We start from the raw sequence: 20,836 nt of genomic DNA on the forward strand, positions 1-20,836 counted from the left end.
CTGAGAAGCAGAAGCCCAGCTTCAAGGTAAGCTAACGCCAGAGTAACAATCCAAGGGAAAAATTTCATATGTACTTAATGGGAAAGTACCTTTTTGGGTCACAGAAACATTATACACAGAACAGGAGCTCCTTTTGATTGTTTTGGGGGAGAAAGTAACATTTTTCCGAACTCAAATATGTCTTTTCAGTATTCAAATATGTCTTATACAAGCATTTCTTCTAAAGAAGAAATATTTTTTATTCTATCAGGAAACCACAGCAACTTGGTTATACAAATTCTATTTTTTCACATCCTTTTGCAATTTGACCCAGTTGGAAAAGTAGAGTGTTGTGATTTTTATCACTGTGTTCTCACATTTCTAAGTCCTTTAAACTCATTCACATAACTTGATTCTTCAAGTTTCCTGAGAAATAATGTCCTTCAGTTTACATTGAAATAGTCACAGGTACATATAACACAGGTGTGTGGTACAGGTGACAGTCACTGATCCTAAGGAAGTAAAAGGAGAGAGGAAGGGAAAGCAGTAAACCCTGAGGAATCTTATGTAAAAGAATAGAGGGACCAACCAGTGAAACAAAACAAGATTTTAGTGGTAACCATGGCAACCTGCAGGGGTAAGGAAGAACATGGAGCTTTCTGGTCATTATTATTATTGTATTTGAACATTTATTGACTGACTTCCTTGCATGGGATTGGGGTAATCAGTTTTTTCTCAAGAGGAGCAGATAACTGGAGATCAGTTTTTCCTAAAGAAAAAACAGCACATTCTAAGGGCTTTTAATGAAGTTGAGAATGTCAAATAAGAAAGGAATGCTAAGTTCTCTCTTTTGTGCAGTGTATAAGATTTTTAAACTTAGAGAATATATCCTATAAGGGACCGTGCAGTGACATGTATGCCAAAGACATCTGATAGGTAAAAAGATACATGATAAATTCCGTAATGTGGGAAAAAAGACGCCAAAGGTTAGAGTCAAGATTAATTGGGTTCATGTTCGGAGAGAGAACCAATAATATTTTTTTTTTGAGGCCAACCATATTCTTGGGGAGTCCCTAGGGCTCTGGTTCTGCCACTTTCAGCTATATTGATAGTGATTCCTAACCTCTCTGAATCTGAGTTTTCCTCATCTATAAAGTCACACAGCTTGTGTATTGAATTAAATGTCCTTTGAGTATACTAACAAATCATTAGCTGCTATCATTCAATTTGTGAACTCCTATTGAGAGTTTGTGTACTGTGTGCTGGCACTCTTAAATGGAGGAAATAAAAAGGCTAATTCAATTCATCTACCTACCAGGGCTCTGAGGACTTGAGAAGTTCTCATGAAGGAAAGGGGGCTTTGCAGGTGGTGCAGTGGTCAAGAATCTGCTTGCCAGTGCAGGAGGTGCAAGAGATACAGATTCAATCCCAGGGTTGGGAAGATCCCCTGGAGTAGGAAATGGCAACCTGCTCCAGTATTCCTGCCTGGAAAATTCCATAGACAGAGGAGTCTGGCAGGCCCCAGTTCATGAGTCGCAAAGAGTCGGACAGGACTGAGAGTGCATGCACACACATGAAGGAAAGAGTTAGGAACTGGATGACTGAGCATACGTCTTTGTTTGTCCTAACAGCTGGGATGGTGTCTAATGTCCTGGTGGGATGATTAAGAGCACTTAGTTTCATATGCAAAAATGTTCTGTTTTGCATCAGAGATCATTTTGTCCCTGTCAGTTAGAAAAGGGTTGCAATGTGAGGCCCCTCTAGGGAAGGGAGGTAACGTGGGACACCACAGCTGGGCTGAATCCTGGGCATTCAGCTCCATGGGTAGCACAGAAGGGGAGAAAAGCTGTGCCAGTGTTGATATCCACATGCTTTGATGAACCAGGGAAGCCCAAGCACAGTCAACTCCAACTGCAGTAACCCTGAGAGCATAAGTTGCAGTATTGCTCCCTGTTTCTAGTCCCTTGTTTATGTCTTTTTTTCACCTTTAATCTAGTCAATTTCCAAGCATCTTCCTGAGATTTGGCTGCTGAAATTCCCCTGCCTTTCAAGTTTTGTTTTTTTTTTAAATCCATTGTAACCCGGCCTCTCAGAGGGCCACATATGTGCCTGCTGCTGCCACCTCGTGGCCATATTGTAATGCCATGGTTGCCTTTATCTGATCCCAACTCTGGGCTAGGCTAGAATTTACTTCAAGGAATTATTCAGGCACTGCTTCTGGTTTGATGGAAAATGATTGGAAAGTAAAGATGTTTTACAAAGTACACAAATACTTAATCTCTATTGAAACAGTTTTGTGTTTTTTTCTTGAAAAAGGGTTTTAGAAACTAACTGTAAAAGCATTAATATGCCAGTTCAACATAGAAGCTAAGCAGTGTTGACTGGAAGAGTACATTAATCAGGAAGAAAGAATAACTATTCATGCCCTTCTTCAAGCAGAGTTAAAGTTCTTTTATCAAATGCAGTGTCTTGGTCTTGCTTCTCGCCAGGTGAAGAATAGGTTCTCCAAAGTGACACTGGTTTGATTGGCTTAGAAATTATTCTGTATACCTGGCGTGTATGTCCCTCCAGGCTGTGCTGTAGTAATTATGGAATCTCTATCTTGTACTAATAACTCCAGAATTTCTAATTGAGAATGCAAATTTTGCTCTTCTTCTCTATTATTTATTTAAAGTCTACCATCTTTCTACTAGTGTTGAGCAAGAGATATTTGCTTTCTTCATAACTCTGTCTTCCTTATTCTGGCCCTTTCCACAAATAGGCATCTATCTCCTTTTCCCTATTTCTGGTTCATCCTGATGATTTTTATCGCCAGATATCTTCCCACAAAACCTTCTGTTCACCATGAAGATTCCTAGTGGTTCTTATCTACCGAAGTAATTCTACTGGACTGAATTTGTTCTTTAATTTTTGAGAAAATGTTCCTCTTAATTGGCTCAGTATATTGATATACAGAATACCAATAACAATGCGTAATGTAAGTAAAGCCACATCTATATTGTAACAGTTAAACAGTAATAAGCTCCCCATTATTCCAACTCTCCTGATGATTTTTCTGGAAAGCTGAGAAGAATATTTTAGGACATAGTTCACAGAGGCCATTGAGATATTTAATATTCTGTAATTATTTTTGACTTACAATATGCTATTCAAAAGCAGATTCTAGAAATAAACCTACAGTGGTTTCACACGGGGTAAAAATAAGGAATAATTGAACTAACGGTCATCATATTAAATTATACTACCATATTATGTTTGCTACATTTGGATCTCTGTCATCTTAGAGATTTCTATGCTGCATTTGTCTTGAGTCTGTGCTTTCCAAAAATATTGCCAAGACTCTTCTTCTTTTGGTACCACTCTGGTACCTTATTTGAAATATCAAATTGCAGATATTTGAGACCATAGCGTTTTATTGTTGGAAATAGCCTTATATAAAGCATGCCGGCCTTCTCTTTCTTTTAACATTGAAGAGCTGGAAGCCCAGAGAAACAAAGTATTTGCCACAGGTCTCATAAGTACATCTAAACCATCCTCTTTTGGCCAGTCTGGCATCATTCATTTTATTTATAAATGCATACATATAATGTAAATATTCATGTTATACTTTCTTGCACATATTTTATAATTTTATCTTGTTTTATGAATTATAGATCTTTTGAACATGGTCTTTTTCAATTACTTTCCCAAGAAAAAATAAACATTTTTCAAGGATTTCTTAGCTTTTAAAAATGTATAGGCCAGTGCAGTATCTTAATCCTATGTTAAAATGATTTTAGCTAATGCCTAAAAATAACCGTCCTTTGTCAAGACTGCTTTGGAGGGCAGCATTCATTAGATCCATGCGGTTATGTTTACAGCATATTGCTATATGGACACTGTTTGTCATCTTTCACAAGCCTTTAAATAAGAATAACCGTGGAACCCTTTAAACAGGCCCTAATACGATCCTGTTGCCATTAATACATGATGAAAGGCTCACATGTTTCTCCAAATACGTCTATTTTAATGCGTTCAGATTTCAAGGGTGCTTTAAAATGACATTCTATTGCCGTTCTGTTTTTATACATTAGACTAGTCTCAGTAGCAAAATAGATGTGTCTAGCAAAGTCAAGGATTAATTCCCTCTCAGAATACCCCAGCGAGACTTTTCCCTGCTATTTTGTCCCATGACAATTCAAACGAGATTATTGTAAGGAAGGTGAATATGAGTTTTTAAGATGATTTTCCTTGTTGATTCTTTACTACTCTAGTTGTAGTTTTACATTTTTTTTTTTTTTATAAATTTATTTATTTTAGTTGGGGGCTAATTACTTTACAATATTGTAATAGTTTTTGCCATACATTGACATGAATCAGCCATGGGTTTACATGTGTTCCCCTTCCTGGACCCCCCACCCACCTCCCTCCCCATCCCATCCTTCTGGATCATCCCATTGCCCCGGCCCTGAGCCCTTGTCACATGCATCGAACATGGAATGGTGTTCTGTTTCACATACGATAATATACATGTTTCAATGCTATTCTCCCAGAACGTCCCACCCTCACCTTCTCCCTCAGAGTCCATAAAATTGTTCCATGCATCTGTGTCTCTTATTCTGTCTCACATATAGGGTTATCGTTACCATCTTTCAAATTCCATATATATGCATTAGTATACTGTATTGGTGTTTTTCTTTCTGGCTTACTTCACTCTGTATAATGGGCTCCAGTTTCATCCATCTCAGTAGAACCGATTCAAATGTATTTTTTTTAATGGCTGAGTAATATTCCATTGTGTATATGTACCACAGCTTCCTTATCCATTCGTCTGCTGATGGACATCTAGGTTGCTTCCATGTCCTGGCTATTGTAAACAGTGCTGCGATGAACATTGGGGTACACGCGTCTCTTTCAATTCTGGTTTCCTCGGTGTATATGCTCAGCAGTGGGATTGCTGGGTCATATGGCAGTTCTATTCCCAGTTTTTTAAGGAATCTCCACACTGTTCTCCATAGTGGCTGTACTAGTTTGCATTCCCACCAACAGTGTAAGAGGGTTCCCTTTTCTCCACACCCTCTCCAGCATTTATTGCTTGTAGACTTTTGGATAGCAGCCATTCTGACTGGTGTGAAAGACAGCCTTCAGAATGGGAGAAAATAATAGCAAATGAAGCAACAGACAAACAATTAATATCAAAAATATACAAGCAACTTCTGCAGCTGAATTCCCGAAAAATAAACGACCCAATCAAAAAATGGGCCAAAGAACTAAACAGACATTTCTCCAAAGAAGACATATAGATGGCTAACAAACACATGAAAAGATGCTCAACATCACTCATTATTAGAGAAATGCAAATCAAAACCACAATGAGGTATCATTTCACACCAGTTTTACATTTTTTAGCAGAATATATTCCTTCTTTCTTTTTCTCCCTTTCCTTCCTCCCTTCCTTCCTTCTCCATAATTCATCAGATATTCATCCTGACATCAATTATGCATCAGGTCTTTTGTTGCATGTTGTAGAGCTTGTGATTTAGGAAAGATTATATTGTAATATGATTTTCTTACGTTTCTAACTTTCAGAACTGTGTATCAAATTCATGATCATATTGCGAAAGGTCGTGTATTATTTCACTTTGATCTTTATGATAATCTCTTCAGGAATATTCTGCAATCCACCCTATTAGAAGTATTTAGTCATTACTTTTGTGGAGTATGCTTATTGAAATTGTTGCAGTTGTAAAGAAAACTTGTGCACAGCTCTGTGGTCTACGTTGTTTCTTCCATTGTAACCACCATTGTCCATTGAAAAACATAACTCTGTTATCCCATATCTTTTCATTTGTCCAGATGAGATTACTGTTGTCTTACAATTAATCCATCGGAGATGGAGGGAGAGGTTTTCTTTAGTCGTGTTTAGTTTAGTTGATGAGAGCACTCCAGCAACAGTATTCTCATTCACTAACTAGAAGGCTGATTTAATAGAGGCGTTGCTGCCTCCACCCCTTTCGGAAGCCACAGCAGGCAGGCCTGGCTTAGGGTTCATTAGAGTCTGGTTGGATGACAGCAGACTGGGAAGCAGCTGTAAATGATCAGAACCAGGCCTTGGCTAGCTTCAACTTCTGCCAAGCCCAGCATGGCTCTAAATACTTTCTAGATTCCAAAGAAAATATGCCAGCCTTATGCCTGCTGATCATGGGACATAGATGGAATATATGTTTCTGGCTTTGAGGTTTCAGAGGAAATGCTTACCATTGGTCCAAACACTCTTTGTCTTGCTGCCATATGTGAGCAGAAAAATGATACTTTAACTGTATGTGTTTCCTCATGGCGATTAAATAGGTCATTCTCAATTTTCTTTAAGCTTTCAGGCTAAATCTGCATTTTAAATGTAATGAAGAAGGGGACCTTAGGGCACACCTTGTATAGGCCCCTTGTTTTATAGAAAAGTCTCTGAGGACTCAGATGCACACTGGATTAGGGGTGGGTGTTTAGCCAAGCACTGCTCCAGGCACCAGGGCATAAAAGTGAATGAGTCCTTTCTGTTCGCAGTGGTGCAATGTTTGGCCCATCTCATTAATTTAATAAAAGATGAAGGGCCATTTTTCTAGATTCCACATATATGCATTAAGATACGGCATTTGTTTCTCCCTTTCAGACTTCACTCTGTATAACAGTCTCTAGGTCCATCCATGTCTCTATAAATTACAGTTTCATTCCGTTTTATAACTGTGTAATTTTACTTTGTATTTATGGGAGATTAGAATCGACACATATATACTATTGATGCTATGTATATAAGAGATAACTAATGAGAGCATACCATATAGCACAGGAAACTCTACTTAAGGCACTATGGTGACCCGAATGGGAAGGAAGTCCAAAAGGGAGAGTATATGTGTATAGGTATGGCTGATTCATTTTGCTATACAGTAGAAACTTTCACAACATTGTAAAACAACTATACTTCAATAAAAATTAATTAAAAAAAGATGAATGAGCTTTATAAACTACAATGATAGATAATATAAAGATAAATTGATGAACAGAGATAGAAAGTGCTATGCTTAAAGTGAGTAGGTACTGAATAGTGTACAAAGTACTCTATATATTAATAATTAGCTTAAATTTGTAGAGTTCTAATTGCCAATTGACAAAGTAGGTATGGAATACTTTAAATTCAGTTCCATTTCTAATAGACAAAATATATAAAGAGTTTTCATATGCATGTTTATCATCCATATTATCTTCTGTTATTGGGGAGATTTATTTTGTTTTCATATATTCTCATTGTGTACAGATATAAAAATACAGTTAATTTGTCCATATATGAACTTACAGAAAATGGGCTGGGAGTAAAGTGGGCAAGCAGGTGATCCTCTTTCTCAATGTATCTTTTTACTTTTTCTGTTCTTACCTTTCGTTTCTCCCTGTCTTTCTTCATCTTAAATATTTTTTCTGTTTGTGATTGTTTTTTTTTAAATCCCATAGAATATATGCTTCTATGTTCCTGTTTTCCTGATTTGTCATGTCCTGTGGATTTCAGAATACTGTTGTTCATTTATTTCCCTACGGCTGTTATCTCTAAGAATAAATTAATTTGAGGATCTATAATTGCTTTCATTAGACATCTAGTTCCAACATGAAAACAAACAGCAAGAGAGAGAGAGAAGAGAGACCGAGAAAGAAAGAAAAACCCACAGCTAAATAGTGCCATTTATGCAAAAGCTAACACCGTGTTTTCCTTGGGAAATGTTGGTACTGTGGAGACCTGGCCAATAGCCCTCTACAGACTCATTAAGTTCCAAAGCAAGTTACTCACCTTGATCAGCAAAGATAAAAAGAAGAACCATTTAGTAAAACATTAACATTTATTTGTACCAGATTCTATCGACTGCCACCTCTAGAGCCATGGGTATTTTTATAAATAGAGTACCATGGTTTGTACCACATACTCCTATGACTTGGCCCACAGCTGATTGATGGAGAATTAATCTGTGATGCAAAAGCCACCAGCTAAAAGCTGATGTGTGGCCCATAAGGCATTGTTCCAAGAGCTCCACCCAGTAGCTGAACCTTTTTCTGAGTGCGGACTACAGCCTTGATCATGAAAGCATGATTCCGTGTACCAGCAACACCAGTATCACCTTGCAGAAACTTCAGTCCCACCCAGACTTTCCAAATCAAAAATGTTCATTTTACTAAGATTGTAAGTTGATTCTAAGTTGATTCTAAGTTGATGCACGTTAGATTTTGAGAAACACTGTACTATAAAACTCAGCGAGACCTCAATTTTTGTGGAGCTTGGATGTGGAGCATTGACATGTCACAAACACCAGGTGGGAAAGAATGACAGAGACATAAAAAGCAAAATAAAGAAGGCATGAGCCAGTGAAAGTCATGAGTTAATGGAATCCATGGAGTAGAACAAATATGAATAAAGTCCCATTAACTGATGGAGAGAGTGCAGTAAAAGCAGACACAGAGCTAAGCTAAGGGCACACACACCGAAGTAGAAGGCAGTGAACAACTTGCTTGAGAGGATGACTTCTAAAATTGATTCTGAGTTGGAGAGCTGCTCTCTGAGTGCTGAAACTCCTATTGCATTCTGAGGAGCATTCTGTTCTCCATACGTCCTCATTGTGCAACCGCTAAAACAGTGCCCTTGTTCCTTACCTTCCTGAAAACTTGCAGCAAATTCTTATTCATCGTTTGAGACTCTTCATTTTTTGAGGTAACTTAGGAAGACCTTTGACCTTGGCAAGCTGAAAGATTCTTAAAAGCACATCATTCACAAGACTTTTTGTTCTTTAACTTATCCCCAGGTCAGGTTCTTATTTTTCTGTAAAAATTAAGTTTTGTGGAAAGCTGAACTTTAATACCACTTATGGTTTAACCTATTCCTGATGAAGCTATGAAAAAGAGGTATAGGGACTTCCAGAATGGTGGTCTGAGGAAGCTGGCAAATCCTTTCCCTAAAAATAAAAACAAAACAAAACACTCCCCGCAAATTGACAAAGTAGCCATTTCAGGAGTCTGGAAATTGCTCAAAGGCACACAGTAATTTGATAAGCTTTTATTGAAGAAAGCTGCTGAGCCCTGGGTAAGAGCAGAAGGAGTCTATGGCATTTTTGCCCAGGGTTGCTCTTATCACTCCCAGGTACATATTTTATGTACAAATATACATGAAGATATCATATATAAAATATGCATATATTTTGTAATTATTTTTTATGTCTTTTCAGTTACAAAGTAGAAGAGGAAGAATTAATAGTCTTTTATATTTTCCTACAAGTTTATCTTTTCTAATGTCTTCATTTCCTCATATATACTACATTCTAGTCATCATCTCCTGTAACGTGAAGGACTTCTGTTAGTACTTACTGTAAGGCATGTCTGCTAGTAACAGATTCTTTTGTTTTGTATCCAAGATTATCTTTATTTCACCTATATTTTTGAGGAATATTTTTGCTGGACACAGGATTTCATTTAATAGTTTTGTGTTTTCTTTTTTGTTTGTTTGTTTTTGGCACTTTTCTTTGCATCTCAGTGCTTTCTAACCTCCGTTATTTATAAACAGAAGTATTCTGTTAATCATATTTTTAGTTATCAGTGCATGATGAATTGTTTTTCTCTTGATGCATTCATTCAATTATCTCTGTCTTTCAAAATTTTGACTCTGTGCCTGGGTATGGAGGTCTTTTTGTTCATTCTACTTGGAGTTTTATGAGATTCATGTATCTGTAGATTAAATTTATTGAATTCATGAAGTTTATAACTATTTAGTTCTTCAAATATCTTTTCTACCTGCCTTTTTCTTCACCTTTCCTGGGATTCCTATTATGTGTATGTTGGAATGTTTGAGAATGTCCTTAACGTCTTTGAGACTGTTCATTCTTTAATGTTCATTTTCGTTTCTGTTTTTCAGGATGGATAATTTTTATTGGTTGTCTTCAAGTTTACTAACTCTTCCTCTGATATCTTGAATTTGCTGTTAAGCTTGTCTGGTGAATTCTTAATTTCAGTTATTATACTTTTCAGATATGGATGTTCTATTTGTTCTTTTTGATAATTTTTATGTTTTCATTGATATTCTCTATTTGAAAAGTCATTGTTGTCATAGTTATATTTAAATCACTTGAACATGATTTCTTTTAGTTCTATGAACATATTCAAAATAACTGATGTAGAGCTTTTGTATGCCAAGTTTAATATATGAAGCCCTTACAGACAGTTCACAAGAATTTTTTTCCTTCTTAGAATAGATCATACTTTTCTATTTCATTACGTGTATCATGATTTTTATTTTATGAAAGCTAGACACTTTATATAATATATTGCAGCAGCTCTGAATTCTAATTTTCCCACTGGAGAGAAAACAAAATAAGTAAATATTTCAATTAAAAAAATAATGACTTGAATAGATAGACATTTTACCAATGAAGACAGATGAATGGCCGTGTAGTAATGGCTAATAAGCACATAAAAGAGACTTAAAATTCTAGTCATTAGGAAAATGCAAATTAAACCATAATAAGAAAGTACTTTATGCCACTGGAATAGCTACAATTAAAGAGACAGAGAGGAGACCAAGTATTGGGGACAGCAGGGGAAACTGGAACCCTTATACACTGCTAGCATGAATGAAAACAATACAGCATTTTGGTAAAGAGTTTGGCAGCTTCATAAAAAGTTAAGTTTATCATACAGCCCAGCAGTTCTGCTTATAAGTATCTACCCAAGAGAAATGCAAACATGTCCATATATAGTGTTGTACACAAATGCTCCTAGAAGCATTATTCAGAGTGGCCACAAACTAGAAACAGTTCTATTAACTATCAAAAAGTCAGTGGAAAAGCAAAATATTGTATAGCCATACAACAAAACACTATTTAACTATAAAAAAGAATGAGCACCAACATAAATGAACCTCAAAACATTATGCTATGAGAAAGAAGCCAGATGTGAAGACTACATACTGTATGATGCTTTTTCTGGGCAGTGTCCAGAAAAGACAAACCTAGACATGAAAGCAGATCAGTAGTTGTCTGGAGCTGAGGTGAAGAGCAGAGATTGACTGCAATGCGCATGAGGGATCTCCACTGAGAGAGAGAGAGAGGCAAGCTGGCTGTGGTCAGATGCAGATGGCAGGGACAGTGACATTTACAGAGGATAAGAGGTGTATTAGTGATTGTACCTTCAGGATTTTAGCTCATGAAGGTGACTGAATGATGCCATTGAAGGAAGACTTTCTTACTTACATTTCCCACGAGAAGGGTGCAGCCAAATCACGCCAGGCCAAGTGGAGAAGCATCAAGTTTAGTTATGAGGCAGAAAAGAGCAAAAGAAAGCCCAGGCCAGGGCCTTTATTAAGGCTTCCTTGGGGGAGACAAGGCAGAATGTGGTCAACAGTTTAGAATTGGCTAGTTTGAGGAATTCTGGTAGGCTTTGGGGCAAAGGAGCTGTTCCTAACTGTTTGTTATATGATCCTGGGTTGATTTAAATAGGGAGAATATTGGCTTGGTGCATGAGTGTTTGATAAAGGAGTTGATTGGAGGTATGGGCTCAAGATTGGTTTCTTTACATATGAAAGGCCTGCTTCCAGCTTAGCCCTTTGCTATCTCCAAGAATTGGCTAGTCCTGGAAGGTAGTCTCTTCCATTGGTGAGGCCACAAATGCCAGAACAGAAAGAAAATAGAAAATACAGGTAATCCACTTGGCTGTGTGATGAATGGATGCCAAACAGACAAATGTGGATTTAAGAAGACACAGAACAGGGTAGAGGGAATTTTTAAATGGCAATGAGGCAGAAACTTCTTTTCTATTTTTTAAGTATATTTCAATAGCACTCATTCTCAAATTCTCTTTTCTCAGAATAAAACAAAACAAAGTAAATGGCAGCCCACATGTTTTTAAACAAACATGGAAAAATATAGCCATTTGCACAGGTACTGTTTCACTCTTACAGCACATACTACTAGTACTTATAGCATGCCCTATTGGTACCTTAGCAGCAAAATTAGATACAACACTTTTACCAGTTGTGAATTTACCAGAGCTTGAATGCATGTACCAAGAAGGGTGACATCTTGATTATAATGCTATGATCACTAATGGCATGTGCTGCAGTCAAGGTTTGGGTAAGACTTCAGATCCTTATTATTAGCCTTTATATACTTATTAAAAGTGTTTTTAACTAAGTAATTTCTGGTTGCTCAGAATAATGTGATACTGAAATGTATCAGTCTCCCTCTTATTTGCCTGTGTACCTTACACATGTAAATCATTTTAATAAAGCAATTTAAATGACCATAGCTGTTTAAAGATTTCAGATGATATTATTGTTTCTAATGCTTTATTTCTGATAAGGATGTAAGTTATCTTTTCGGTATTTTATAAAACTAAGACATGAAAAAACACAACTTCGGAGATTTAGAAGGGAAAGCTTTGGGAGTTAAAACACAAAATCAAGTTGAGCAGCATAGACCAACAGATGTTTAAACAGATGAATGAAATGTGCCATGTGAATTTCTAATGAATTTCAAAGAATACTGCCTGATACTGAGAAATGCAGCAGATTACCCAAGTGTGCCGCTGGAAAATAGTTTCTCAAAAAAGTCTATGGCAGACAGGGCTGAACTACCTTAGGATGTCTGCTTATAGTTTTACATGTATGTGTATTTTTAACACTCTGAGTTGAAGATAATTATTGTCACTTAAGTTGAGAGCCACATCCAGCAAGCATACAGGTTGGTTTTGTTTCTTAGCCTTCTTTCATTACATCTTCTGGGTCCACCCCTCCTATTTCTGACACCTTTCCTCTCTCCTGTGTCATTTAACTAAGTCTGTTTTATGATACTTTCAAAAGATGTACGAATATCTGGCTGATAACATCACTACTCTATCTAGGTTGGGATACATAGAATAACCATCACCTCAGAAAATAGTACGTATAGCTTCTTAGAACAGACTTTGAGGCATGATGAAAATGATGAGTATATCTTCCTTATAGTATGGACATTATCTACAAGTCAAAAATGGCCAAGTGGATCTCAGGACATTATCAGATAAGCGACCATAGCACATGGTAGAGTCTTGATGAGTGTTTTTTTGAAAAAGACCTACAAAGAAAATTAAATGATTGAAGTGACTATGGAGGGGTGAAAGAAAGGAGAACAGATATTATAATTGGGTAACCTGGTTAAAGTTATTAAGAAGGTAAAGAAATGAGACTCCTTTATAGAAATGAAAAGACTGTGAGCTTTGAAATCAGATGGTTTGAAACCTGATTGCCCCCTTTACTAGACTGAGCATTTTCTTGAAGCTTTAGGATTCTCCTTTATAAAGAGATTTGTTTGTAATGATTAAAGATTGCATATGGAAAGGCCAATACATGGCTGGCATTCAATATGAGAGTCTGAGAAATAAAACCACTTGAAAGGGGTAGTGAATGATGAAAATCACTGCATTCCTCTGCCAGGGATTTGGCTTTTAAATAATGGCTCAACCTGAAGGATTGACTTTCTCATGATAAAATACCAGCCAAAGTATATGGGGACCCTTTAATGTCCTACTGCGAGCATGGATGGTAAGCATAGTGTGTGTTCCCTGAAGACATTGTGAAGGAGATCTTGATCCTGGTGACAGTTGTATGGGATACATGCATAAGCATTTTTTAAAGATAAAAATAGCATCTACTATATATTTTGAAATAGAATATTCAATCATAATGCCTAGCAGGATAACACAGAGATCTAATGGGATGAAGGCAACTTAGTCTGTGTGTTGCTTTACCAGTTGGAAACCTCAACCATCATTTCTCTCCATCATCACACACGAGGCAGGTATTAAAACTATTACCGTATAAGTAAGGAAACTGAATTGGAATTTGGTGGATTTTCCTAGGCTCCGCAGATAGTCCCTAACAAAGCTGTAACTCAAACCCTGGTTTTGTGACACCAACTCCAGAATGTTTTCCCCAGTGCATTCCAGCTGTCATTCTCAGAGCAGGTGGGCCTCTTTAAACAAAGCCAGCAAATTTTGCAGCTGGTGCCTGGCTGCTGAAATGCACGGCCACTGGAGAGTGTGTTTTTGGGTGACCTAACCTTAGGGCAGTGTGCCCTCAAATCCATATCACAGACTACGAGCCACCTTTTAATCTCTCTGCTGTCCAGTCTGGGCTGCTGCCATCAGTCACTGTATCTGCCAGGTCATCATGCTTACAGCAAAGTCAAAAGATGAAGTGGCAATTGCAAAGGGGCGATCGACACCTCTTAAGAAAATGGCATTTTCTGGCATTGATGAAAGTATCAGCTGCCAGCCAGGAGAGAGTGGAAATTGTTCCAAGTTAGGGATCAATTGGCCAAAACATGCATTTTAAACAAATATTACGGTAGCTATAAATTTCAGTAGCGACTGAAACACCAGCTGAGAAAGTAAGGCAGTTTTTATCCCGTAGTTTTTCTGAGACTGAAATTTAGCACTTAGGTGGAAGTATCTCCATAGAGAAAATTGCTTAACAGACTTGAGGACAATCAGCTGTTTAAAATAAAAGGTTAACACATATGGTGTTTTCATAACTCTTTATCTCATTTTTCGAAATTATGATATTGTTCAGGTACATTGCATCCATATATGTGAAGTAGTAGTGGAAACCATTTGCAGATTCGAATTTTCTGAAGTTTGTTTATAGGAAAAAAATCCTTTCAGACGGGGAAATGCTGCTTACCTACATGAGTCTAAGGAGGATGTACTGATTGGGTGGTCGCGGAACTATTTGTAGCATAATCTTTTACAGTCTTACATGTAATAAGACTGAAGTTATGCATAACAAAGCAAGCAGTCCATTGTAAGATGTTTCACCGTGAATTTTGATTACTTTTGTGTGTAGAGAACATTTTAATCACTGTTTGTTTGTTTTTTTTAATGCCTTCTCCTTTTTTCCCCCAGTTATGTATCTGTATGATTTGTACTATCATTGTAGTTTTAAAAGGCAGGAATTGTATGTGCTTTCGTTACAATGGCTGTAGAGAAGTTTAGCAGGAAATGCACTGTGTATAGCCCAATTTCTATTTAATTGCACACGGGTTGGTCACTTTGGCAGAGAAATCGACAAACATTTTTGATTTGTGATGGGATCACGTGTGTGTGTATGTGTTTTACGGTTGACTGATCTCTATTCTTAACCTTTCATGGCTTGAAGGACATTGTTGGCCTGCACTTGCATTTCCAGAGCCTCTTCAGGGCCTGAGCACAGATGGAAACCCTTGTCTTATAACGGTAAAGTGAGTAGCACCTGCCTATCCCGGGGCATTACTGACTGTAACAGAAACACAAAGCACCGAGGATGTTATTGGTTTGGCTTATTGATCTGGCTCTTGCTTGTGCTCTTCTGCAGTCTTATCCCATTGAGATTATGTGCATTTCTGTTCTTTTTATTATGTATACTTGGTCTCTCTTATTTGGACTTTCTACCCTTCTTGGTTCAGACTGCATTGGAAAATACCAGTGTTTGGGATACAGGGGAAATCATGTTTATGCTTGCTGCATTCTTTACGTGTTTGTCACATCCATCCCCATGGACAGAGGTGCCTCCTGGGCTACAGTCCATAGCGTCACAAAGAGTCAGACATGACTGAGCGACTAAGCACATCACAGTACTGTACCAGCAACTATGCTGGGTGGCGGGGATGGTGTAATGAATGGGTTAAACTCAAGAAGCGTGAGGTATGCTGGGAAGTTGCAAAGAGCCAGCAGGTGATTTCACTCTCCAGCGATCTGTGCTGTTGTGGATTTCGTGTTGAGCACTACAAAGGTGGCAGTCCGTTCTCATCTGGGCGCCTGAGTGTGTTGCCTCTCGTCTTGGTCTTGGGTAGGTTGTGCAGATACCATTTATGTTTCTCAGCTACTTTCTAAAGATTGTCTTCATAGGATCCTGGTTAACATCAGAACCTTTAAACATGAAAACTGGCTGCTGGTGGAACTGGATAAGTGCTAAAGTGTAATAAGGTTTAAACGGGTTGGCTTGCTGTGACTTCCAACGAGTCATTTACCTCTCTAGTCATCAGTCATTTGTAAAGTAAAGATACTAACTCATTTGTGGGATGTTAGGAAGATTGAGAGGGTCTGTAAGTTGTTTTTCACCCCAGTCCATGACATATGGAAGCCACAAAGTAATTATCAGCTACCACTGCTGTTGATCAATGTCCAATCTGTGAAGGGACCAGCATAAGAACAAAAGGAAGGCTTTTGTGCTTGCGGTTTATGTGTACATCTGTGTTTAAAGTATATAAGAACTGTCTGTGCAGTTCCCCCACTTGCACTTTTGTATTCTTTTTCTACCTACTGGTGCTGCAGTTCCTTGCCAGATAAGCATGCTTCAAAAGGTAAGTGCTCCGTGAACAAAATTAACTGCAGCTCACTGATTCCTTTTTCTTCCTGAGGTGACTTGGGAAAAGGTGTGACTAGCATTCATTGAGCTTAAGCAAGACATTTCATGTTGACTTTGTTGGGCACACTGGAAAGAAAAAAAAAGGCTCCTAATGAATTCTTAGAAGGAACAGGGGAACTGAGGGCATGTTAATCTCACACCAGCATTGATAGTTCAAGCTAATACCACTGTCACATTTTGGGTGTGAGCCTCAGAACCAATAGACATACAGACACGTTCAGTTTGACTTGCTAGAGTCTTAAGATCATGCTTAGGTGGATTAAGTAACATGTGCAAACTTCCTTGCCTGCGCACTCAACTTGCCTAGGCATAAGCCATCCAATCACCACTAGAGACTTGTAACCTAAATTCTAATATCCCTATTACAAGAGTAAAGAATATAGTGTTCAGGATAGTGAACTGATTTGCCAGAGGTTGCCTCAGTCAGAGTTACCAGAAATGAAATTAGAAGGTAGGCCTTGTTACTGCAGGTCTGTGCTCTTGACATTATACCCCCAATTTTCTTTTATCTCTTGCCTTCATCAATTGCTTTGTTATTTATGTTTTATCTTCAGGTATCTTTGTTAGCCAAGCTGACTGCCAGAATTCTGTCCCTTCTACTGTCTGGATAAAGTCTTATCTTTCCCCTTGAAGCCTAACTATTAGGCTTAACTAATAGGAGACTTTTTTGTATAAGATAAATTAATGGTATCATGGGGACTTAGAATTTGGAATATTTGGATCTGATCTTTGTTCTACTTGAATTTTCTGTTGATACTGAGCAAGTAACTGCTATGAACCTGTTTCCCGAACTAGGATAATGTATCTTCGCAAGGGTACTTAGCAGGCTCAAATGAATTTATGACACATGTACAAAAATTCTGTAAATTGTCTAAAGCCATACAAATATATTATTTGTGCATCCAGTCTTATATTCATCTTTTATTGTAAATTCTTAATTCACTGGCTAATATGTTTGTAGTTCCCTATCTTCCTATGCATCTAACATGTCATACAACTTCTGCTTAATGGTAAATGCTCAGAAGATAGAAACCACATTTTTCAAGTCCTATTTTATGGTGATAGTGAATTGATGATTCCTAGTACCTAAACTTAATAAAATAATTAGTTATGTGTTCTGGAAGCCTGAAACATACTTACTAAGCATCAAAATATTGTAAGTATTTAAATAGACCTCTAAGTAGCCCCCTAAAAGTCACATTTTAATGAATCCTCTAAATTAGTGGCTTGCAAATGGAGGTGACTCCTTTCCCCACAGAAAATATTTAGCAGTGCCTAGCAACATTTTTTTTTTTTTTTGGTTGTTATAACTGGGAGAAAGGGAGGCTGTTGTTATCTAGTGGGTAGAAATCAGAGATACTGTTTCATGTACAGAATAGTCCCCACAACAGAGAATTATCCAGACAAAATGATAATCATACAGAGATGGGGGAACCTTGCACTAGATTTCGAACCTTGCAACTTAGATTGATTGTTGGATGAACACTGGCCTCACCTAGGAGCTTTTTAGAAATACAGGCTCCTGGGGTCTGCCTTGAATCTACCATAATCAGTCTTCATTTAACAAGATCTCCAGGTGATTAGTATGACCATTACTGTTTGGAAAGTAGTGGTTGCTAGTCAGACTTTTTAAAAATAAACTTTAAGATGAGTTTTCACTTTACAAAAAAAGTTTTGAAACTAGTACAGAGTGTTCCTGGACTTCCCAGGTGGCACTAGTAGTAAAGAACCCTGCCAGTGCAGAGATTCGGGTTTGATCCCTGGGTCAGGAAGATCCTCTGTGGGAGGGCATGCCAATCCCCTCCAGTATTCTTGCCTGCAGAATACCATCGACAGAGGAGTCTGGCAGTCTACAGTCCAGAGGGTCGCAAAGAGTTGGACACGACTGAAGTGACTTAGCACAAATGCATGTACGCACATGTATGTTGGACCCAGTTTCACCATTATAAATATCTCACATTAATGTACTAATTTGTTACAATGAATGAACCGATACTGATACATTTATAATAACTAGAGCCCATTCTTTATTCATGTTTTGTAGGTTTTGTTGGTTGACGGGGGGGGTGCTTCATCACTAAGTCGTGTCCAACTCTTGCGACCCTATGGACTGTAGCCTGCCAGGCTCCTTGGCCTACAGGATTTCCAAGGCAAGAATACTTCAGTGGGTTGCTATTTCCTTCTCCAGGGGATCTTTTTGACACAGGGATCAAACCTGCATCTCTTGTATTGGCAGGCAGATTCTTTACCACTGAGCCACCATGGAAACAAATATAAAATTATGAAGATCAAATTACATATGAAAAATTATATACATGTTGTAAAGTCTAATTACACATGATTTCAAAAATCAGGACTAGATTATTCTTAAAGAACTACTATAGTGGTAATCAATTCTGTAAATATATAGTTATATCAAAAAGTTTTACAAACCTAATGTTTTTCTAATTCAAGATCCCGTTGAAGAGAACACTTTATGTTTAATCCCTGTCTCTCCTTAGGCTCCTCCTGGCTGTGACAAATTCTCAGGCTTTTTTTGGCTTTAACGAGTTTCACAGTACTGATCAGATATTTTCTTGAATGTTTCTCAGCTGGATTTGTCTGCTTTTCTCAACATTAGATTGGGGTTATGTTTTTTGAAGGAAAACCACAGAAATAAAGTATAATTTTCATCATATCAGGGCTTCCCAAGTGGTGCAAAAGCAAAAAATCAGACTGCCAATGCAGGAGACTCAAGAGATGCAGGTTTGATCCCTGGGTCAGGCAGGTCCTCTGGATGAGGAAATGGCAGCCCACTCCAGTGTTCTTGCCTGGAAAATCCCATGGACAGAGGAGCCTGGTGGATTACAGTCCATGGGGTTGCGAAGTGTCAGACAAGACTGAGCCACTGAATGTGCGCAAGTGCACGCATGTGTGCACACACACACACCCTCATATCAAGGGCTCATACTATCAACATGACTCACCATGGTTGATGCTGACCTTGATCACCTGACTGAGACTGTGCTGGGGTAATCCTTATCTTTATAGCTTATATTTATTCCTTATCTGACTCAAATTTGCCTATTGAAGGCTCTGCCCTTCAATAGCTGCCTTGCATTTGGAATTCTAAAGGCCTACATCATTACAATTGCCAGATTTATTGTACATGTGGAACATCAAATCGTAAATTATAAATGAACAGTTTCACAGATTAAATAGAGGACTTGATTTTTCTCTAGGGCAATATACAGATTGTGGTAAAGGGCAAATCTGATTAATCAGAAAAACTAAAAACCACCTGGAACCAACAACTAATTGGGATTTTTTCCTAAAAATGAGAAACTACTCAAATTGGCAGCTTCAGATATGAATTCTGAAATATATTAGATATGGAATCGGCATTTGTAGTCAAATAGGTAATTTCAGAGAATATTTTTCTCCTCTCACAAAACATCTTCTGACTCGGCCTCTTGGTGTAGCAGCGCCATATGTGGGGAACTGTGAAATAAGGACGGAGGTCCCTGCACTGAAACTGTGGGCTGTAAGTGTGTAGTTATGGGATAGATGTGACTACACTACACCACAATCTCCTCATCAGATTTGAATGATTATTCCTATCTGTGTGCTTTAATTGTACCAAGAGACAATGTACTAAGATCATGGCATCCAGTCCCATCACTTCATGGCAAATAGATGGGGAAACAATGGAAGCAGTGAGAGACTTTATTTTTTGGGCTCCAAAATCACTGCAGATGGTGACTGCAGCCGTGAAATTAAAAGACGCTTGCTCCTTGGAAGAAAAGCTATGACCAACCTAGACAGCATACTAACAAGCAGAGACATTACTTTGCCAACAAAGTTCCGTCTAATCAAAGCTATCGTTTTTCCAGTAGTCATGTATGGATGTGAGAGTTGGAGTATAAAGAAAGCTGAGCACCGAAGAATTGATGCTTTTGAACTGTGGTGTTGGAGAAGACTCTTGAGAGTCCCTTGGACAGCAAGGAGATCCAACCAGTCCATCCTAAAGGGAATCAGTCCCAAATATTCATTGGAAGAACTGATGCTGAAGCTGAAACTCCAATACTTTGGCTATCTGATGCAAAGAACCAAGTCACTGGAAAAGACCCTGATGCTGGGGAAGATTGAAGGTGGGAGGAGAAAGGGATGACAGAGGATGAGATGGTTGGATGGCATCACCAATTCGATGGACATGAGTTTGAGTAAGCTCCGGGAGTTGGTGATGGACAGGGAAGCCTGGCGTGCTGCAGTCTATGGGTCACAAAGAGTTGGATACGACTGAACTGAAGAAATAATGAGATAAAAAGATGTTAGAATGTATTGATACTTTTCTCTCTTAAAATCCAACCATTACTTCCTAAGATTCCTAGACTGATACGCATGAGCCTTAATTCCTCTTCCACCTATAGCATCTGTACTTCT

The 20,836-nt window shown here is 38.0% G+C and overlaps 1 protein-coding gene across 3 annotated transcripts in view; it reads left to right on the forward strand.

Annotated features, from left to right (window-relative positions):
- PRKG1 (protein kinase cGMP-dependent 1) overlaps positions 1-20,836 on the forward strand; it is a 1,340,287-nt gene that overhangs the window by 457,073 nt on the left and 862,378 nt on the right. The gene's annotated exons all lie outside the window — the stretch shown is intronic.

The sequence above is a fragment of the Giraffa tippelskirchi genome, chromosome 2 (assembly GCF_054371585.1).
Source record: "Giraffa tippelskirchi isolate mGirTip1 chromosome 2, T2T-mGirTip1v1.2.pri, whole genome shotgun sequence".
NCBI classification, from domain to species: domain Eukaryota; kingdom Metazoa; phylum Chordata; class Mammalia; order Artiodactyla; family Giraffidae; genus Giraffa; species Giraffa tippelskirchi.